Genomic DNA, 7,064 nt, shown 5'->3' with positions numbered 1-7,064 from the left:
AACTTGGACGATGACGACAATGAGGTAGAAGCATAATTTATTCAGAACGTGCTGGATTTCGACTGAGAATTTCAAGTATGGCACACAAGACAAGGGATGGATGGAAAAGGTTATGAATGGATTGCAAGTACTTTCTGCAAAGAAGTTTAATTATGAGAATTCTGGAGTTTTCAAAGAAGGTAAGATATTTGATTTATTTCATCCTGCATTATGGAACCAAAGAGATTATTTCAACAATTAATTTAAATTTGATTAAATATATTTTTTGATGGTTCATTTTCGGATTTTCATAGAAAACGCACAAGGAGAAAGATAAATTGTGTAGTCAATCTTATTTGCTGTTTGACATACTTAAAAACAAATCTCATTGGTTTAACTATTTTGTATGGCTGCTCAATAAAAAATAGTTAAACCAGTCTTAGATATGATTGACCCAAAAGCAAAATGAAAATAATGAAATGACTTTTGCACATTGCAAAAGTGATAACAAATCTGTGAGAATGATTATACACTACCGTGACACAGTAATTTCTTTCGCCGATTTCGTGGTCAAAATAAGCTCTTGAACCGTCGATTTAATCTATAAAGTTTTGACATGCAAGAGGGTTTTTTTTTTTGCCCTTACGGTTTGATGATTAATCCACCTTAAAGATGGAAAAAAAAATATTTTTTCAACAAACTGATATAGACTGTTGCTGTCTTCAGTGAAGCTGAAGGTAATGGTAATACAAGACACTTTGCCGACGACACAAAATTTCTATCTCATATACGCTACAAGCTACATTACATTATTTATGAATCTACCCAAAAATTTTGATTTTCTTTACAACTGTTTTCAAAAATATATTTTTTTACAGTGTTGGTATAATCTACAACGTTGTTCGACTAGCAAAAATACATTTTCTTGCTTGGAACTGGCTGTCTCTTATACTAAAATAGGTATTTAAAAACGTTTTATTGGAACTATTTTAAACCAAACTCATCGATTAAGACGCAAAGCTTTAACTTGTCGAGTATGAGAGTTATAGATATTCCAAGTATCAATTTAGCCCTTGGATCTGCAACGCTTCATTTTATCACTATCTTTGAAAAAAAAAAGAAAAGATGTTCTTTAAAAAAAAAACACTAGTAAGACAAGCAAACTCCGTTGAATTCTAACAGTTTGCTTGTCGTGTAACAGATAGGGCTATTTCATCTGCATCTTAAAGACTTCTTCAAAGTGGAGCACATTCAAGTATACGCTGTAACTTTCAGGTGAAGATGAACCGAAGCCAAACCTCAAATTTTTTAGAGAACTGGACAGTGGCTCAGGTTAAAAACTTGATTGATTGATTACTGGCTGGTGTTGACCAATCGATTAAGTTTTCAGATTGATTTCAGATTAAACCAGACCTCTAAATTTATGCGCTTGAAAATTTGTGTTTTGGTTTTGATTAATCTTAACAATCTCGTCCAGATCGATTACACTTTGTTCCAATCTTGAACAAGATAATTTAAAGCATGGATAAGGCTATTTCAGGCCACGCCCACCTTTACCGTAACTTGGGATTGGGGAAGGATATGTTGATGTAGCACTTACTTAATGAGAAGCCACCGACTCAGCGACTCCCTCATAAGTGCTACGTATTTGGAGGTTGAGAGAAATATGAAGTCAGGATTCGTCTTGAAAGCTGGCATTTTTCGTTGAAATGTTTTGACTTTAATCTCTTGAATGCCGGCAATCAAAGGTATTTCATTCAATTTATGAATAGTATTTCACGCAATGCTTTTCGATTGTACGGTAATAATTTTTGCTCTGTAGCCATTACAAAGCAAAACAAAAACAAACAAAAAAAAAGCATGATTCACGACTAATTTAGGTCGTCCGTAAACGAAAAAATTAAAGAACGGCGGACGGTATGGAACTCTAGAATCGTTGTAAAAAAGGAAAGCGAGTTTGTGCTAAACACCAACAAAACCAAATAATGTCAAAAACCTGCACGGATCGCAGGAAAAAAAAAATAAAAACAAAATAAAACTCATAAAACACGACCAATTTAAGTCGTCCGTTACAAAAAAATAAATAATAATAACGGCCGAGGGTACGGTACTTTAGAATAGTTGAGAAACGAAAAGTGCGTTTGATCTAAATACTAGAGGAGAACAAAACCAATGAGTGTTAATTACGACCCATAACTGGATCATTTCGAATGTAATCGAATGGGTCCTCAAGCACTTCTGCACTAGTTCCAGATGGAGCTGCAAAGATAATCACTTTTCTTATCAATTATGGTATAGAAACTTTTGATGCAAGAAAAAATGCCGAAATTTTTTTTACGTCCACCCGTGCTCACAGACTACTGCGATCGATCCGTAACGTAAAGTAACCCCCTATTGTTCAGTAAGTAACGGAAACCAATCTTCCCCTTTTGCCTAACGGATCAACTATCTGGTAGTATAATCAAACATGAATAAGACGGCTTCCGAACCCATGCGCTAAAGTTCCCAATTGACCTGCATATGGGTACGCAAAGGATCACTCATTGTAGCAAAACTCATATCATTCATCAATAACGGCACCGTCCAAGTCCTTACATTCAGTTGGAATGGGGAAGGAATATTAGAGTGTCATGATTGTTGTTTATAGAGACCGAGGATTCCTTTGCATTTCCACAATCAACTAGTGAGAGAGGAAAGAGATCTGGAAGTCACCTCTGGTCGGTGATACGATCAATGTATAAGGATGGAAATACGATTCTTACTTACAACTAAAACTTGTCTCGTGGTGAAAAGTTATTGGTGGAAGGTTGAAAAATTACGTAAACATTGGTTATTATAAATTATATAAGGCGGCATCCACAAATTACATAACGCTCGAAGGGATAAGGGGGTAGGCACAAGCGTTACGACTCATACAAAATTTTGAAAATTTCCATACAAAAAGCGTTACGGAGGGGGGGGGGGCGTTTGGGGGTCGAAAGTTTCCAATTTTAGCGTTACATAATAAATGGATACTACCTAAAGCAGGAATAAGGGTTTATGTAAAACATTATGTAAAAGTACGCTGCCACGATGGAAATGTGGATCACGGATTGAACACAACCCAACAAAACGCGCCATAACGGAAAATAAAAACTGCTCGGCGTCCCGCGAACAAACCACCTTGCTTGGGCTTTATTAAGCACTCGATTCTTCATGAAAATTCTTCATGGGTGCCCTAACGTTCCCCTGGGTATTTAATCCTTGGAAATTTCTTAATATCCCAAAGAAACTTCTGAAAACCTCTGTGAACTGCTTGGGAATTTCCGGAAATAGCCTTCGATAGCCTCTTATGAACCTCTTTGTTAACTCCTGAATCCCTGAGAACTTCTCAAACTGAGTTTTATAGGTAGCGTTTGTTGGTTCCCTGTGTAAGTACAGCTGTTCTTGCAACTGCGGGCTCATGCTCATGCGGTTCTCAAAGGCATGTAGGTTTTCAAGGATTCACAAATGGTTTCTGTGGTAACCTCATCATCCGGAATTCCACTTAACACAACAAACACGGATACGGCCAAACACTATTCTTTTCACTCCAATATCTCCCTCGCTCTCCCAAGCCTTCCGCTTCCCGCGCACAGCAACAAGAACACTCTAAATCTGCAGCACCCATTCTGCGTTACTCTTTACCCAGTAACGAGATGTATTTACCTTGTCGACCAAGGTTTATTGATGCAAGGTATCACATCTCCTTTTTTCTATAAAACGGAGATATTGTTTACATGCAAGTGGTTTCTTGTTTTCCACTTTCAAAACAAAGTCACTATAAGAGTTAGTTAACTTGTCCTGGAAATCTCCTAAATAAACATGTCTATTCATTTTTATAAATGCCTAATTGATATTTGTTAAGCAGTCATCTGTACTGAATCATTTTTCAGTAATATATTACTTTGTTCTTCGAAACTAATAATATTCTTTAAAACTATTAATAAACTTAAAAGTCTTCTGTTTAATCTGCTTATGCCACATATGCGTTATAGTATCTTTATCGTTAATCAACTTTATATGCAAGGATAAAACTCTTGTAAAATTGATTGACATAAGTGATCCGATAATTGCTTTGGCATGCCAGGATCCGAATACTCTTCCTGTTGTTTCTATTTTAATTATTCAATTTTATTTGTTTTCAATCGAATATCTTTTTTCCACTGAGCTTATCCTTGAGAATTTGTTAGATAGATTGACCAGCAAGTATGATTTACTGAACTTTCCTTTTTTTATTCCTCGCAATTAAGAAATCTCTTTGAATCTCTTCGCAGAAAATTTTATTTTCCTCAAACGGAATTTAGCTAGGAGTTAAGTTGATTCTCAATTAGAGAAGTTACGTGGTATTAACCGCATCAGTCACATTCGGTGCTCACCATTTACATTAATACTATCAATAAACAACTGGTAGTAAGAGCAAACATACACCAAAAATCTTTACAATAGTTTAACATAATATGAATAGCTACCGTAAAACGGGGTAACTTTGATAGTTTTTTCGAAGAAAACTTGAATATTTATGCATGCTGATTCAAAGAATTATAATTTATATTTTTAAAACAAGTACTGGCATCCTAGCTATCGATTGCAGTCGATAGATTGCCAAAATATTTATTTGGAATGGATATATAATTTTTCATATAATCGAAAGTCAGTTTTCTGTTTTGGGGTAACTTTGATAATGGAGCATAAATCAAACAAATTTGAATGAATAACGAACATTTGTAGGGCATTGCATACCTCTAGGCCAGAGCGTTAATGATTAATCATAAATTTAATCATGATTAATGATTAATGATTATGATTAATCAAAAATGTTAATCATTAATCACAAAAAATCAAGAGTTAATCATTAATCACTAATCATAATCATTGCAATATTATGTTTTAATCATTAATCATTAATCATAATCATAAAGATCGCGAATTTTATTCAGTAATCATAATCTTAATCATTAATCAAACATTCAATCAATCATCAATCAATCATTAAACAAAATTCGACAAATTTTACAACATTGCCTTCTAATGTATAAATAAATTTTGCATTTCTTATATCGTGTGACAAGAGCAATGATAGTTTATGCCCAAGGAAGTTCCAAATTTAACCAAGTAGAGTGCAGAGCTACTTGGTCACTTCCATGATTCACTTTGTCATGGGGGTTTTTTCTCGGCCGAATCGTCTTAAACCTTGCAATAAGAAGCACTTGAGTACGACGCATATTGTGGCCAAATATGAGCTCAGTGGCCTTCAAAAACCCCTACTGCCGAAGTGAATCAAAAGTGCCAAGAATAGGATCCGGCTCCCTACAGCATGGCTTTGTTTTATATCTGCGGACATTACAATAAGACTAAAAAAGACCCTTAAATATATCCTTCATGTAAGACTGTACATTTTCTCAGTTGTATTTGATTCGAATCCAAAGATCCGGTTGGACGCTTGTGAGTGGTACCATTCTACATGAAGGATTGCTGCTTATAGGCGCAGATCACCAAATTTCGACCAAGCACCAGTTTTCTAGCCGTTCATAAGATGTTTGTATACTCTGTATGAAAATCCTAAAATTTTCACAAAATTTTCAAGATCGAAAATTAGTCCTTTTCCCCTAGTAGGTGGTATTACTGTCCGTTTTTACTGAAAACTAGTATCAGATCAAGGAAGGGCAAAAGTCCTTCAAAACATTGTTTGAAACAATATATTTCAGGTTTCTCATAAAGACCTCGTTAGAAAATTCCAACCAAATGTTCAAACTGATTTCACTCAACATTTCTCCAAGAATGGGATTGTTTAGTGATGGAATATTTGCAGTATTTTGTAGCTTGTCCGTGAGATTACATTTTTATAAGTATATAACAATTTTATTGCACTCAAATATCTTCAGGCCCAAGTAAAAATGGAGCAAATGTCAAAAGTGAAAAAGTAGTTTTCGCTGTTAGAATCGACAAATCTAAAAAAAAAACACAGCTGTTTTATTTCCAAAATAAAAAGGCTGTGTGTGTTTTTTTTTTTCAATTTGTTGATTTCAAGGGCGAAAACTGCGTTTACATTTTTGACATTTACTTTATTTTTACTTGCACCTTAAGATTGATATTGTAAATTATTAAATCACTTAATTATTAAATTAATTATTAAATTGGGTTCTCGTTCAAACTTTTACGTAGATTCAGAAAATATAAACAAAATCTGATATCTTATACTTCAATGATTCTCTTGAGAATGAAATCAATGGCTTCGTTTGCAAAATTCATGAAGTTTAAGATGGAGAGCTAGGTTTCAGAACTACCAATATAATGCTTCACTTTCACTTCGGAGGAATTATTGGAGTATGAATAAACAACTAATTGAAAAAACTAAAAATCACTAGAAAGGCGAGCAATACCATTTAACTAATTATAATAATGTAATAATCACAAGATAAACAGCATATTAGAGTTTACCGGAGTTTGCTCGCCTTACTAATGATATTTTCTACACTCTTCTTTCTTTTATAAAGTGAAGTGTTGAAATCCGAATAGTTTTTCACCAATATTTTGAATACTTTCCTCGGGAGAGTGTCAGTTTTGTGTTCAGTCGAGGATGGATTACCAACTGGTGAGTTCGTTTTATGTTTGTGATAACACATTTTTTCTTGAAAGCGTAACTTTTAAGTAATATTAAAACAAACTTTGTATGGTTCGTCACTATAAGTGTCGGCATTATGCTTTTTTCTATACAATTTCAATATACATATATTTTTCTCTTTTTGACATTATTAAAAATTATCTTTTGAATTTTTCGACATTGTGAATGTTGACGTATTTTTTAAACTTCTACCATATCATGACGAAATGCACAGTAATACTCATATGTAATTTTCAAACAAACTATGTATAGTTCGTCACTACAAGTGTCGGCATTATTCCTGTTTCATATAATTTAAAATATATACATGTAGTTTTCAGTTTTCGTCACTGATAAAAACATCTTTTAAATTGTTCGACATTATAGATGTTGACGTATTTTTTAAAGCTTCTACCAAAAACTTCTCGAGGCAAAAATACAAAACTAGCTTTAAATATAAGTC

Source organism: Aedes aegypti, chromosome 2 (assembly GCF_002204515.2).
Source record: "Aedes aegypti strain LVP_AGWG chromosome 2, AaegL5.0 Primary Assembly, whole genome shotgun sequence".
Classification (NCBI taxonomy): Eukaryota; Metazoa; Arthropoda; class Insecta; order Diptera; family Culicidae; genus Aedes; species Aedes aegypti.
Note: the sequence above shows the minus strand (reverse complement) of the source record.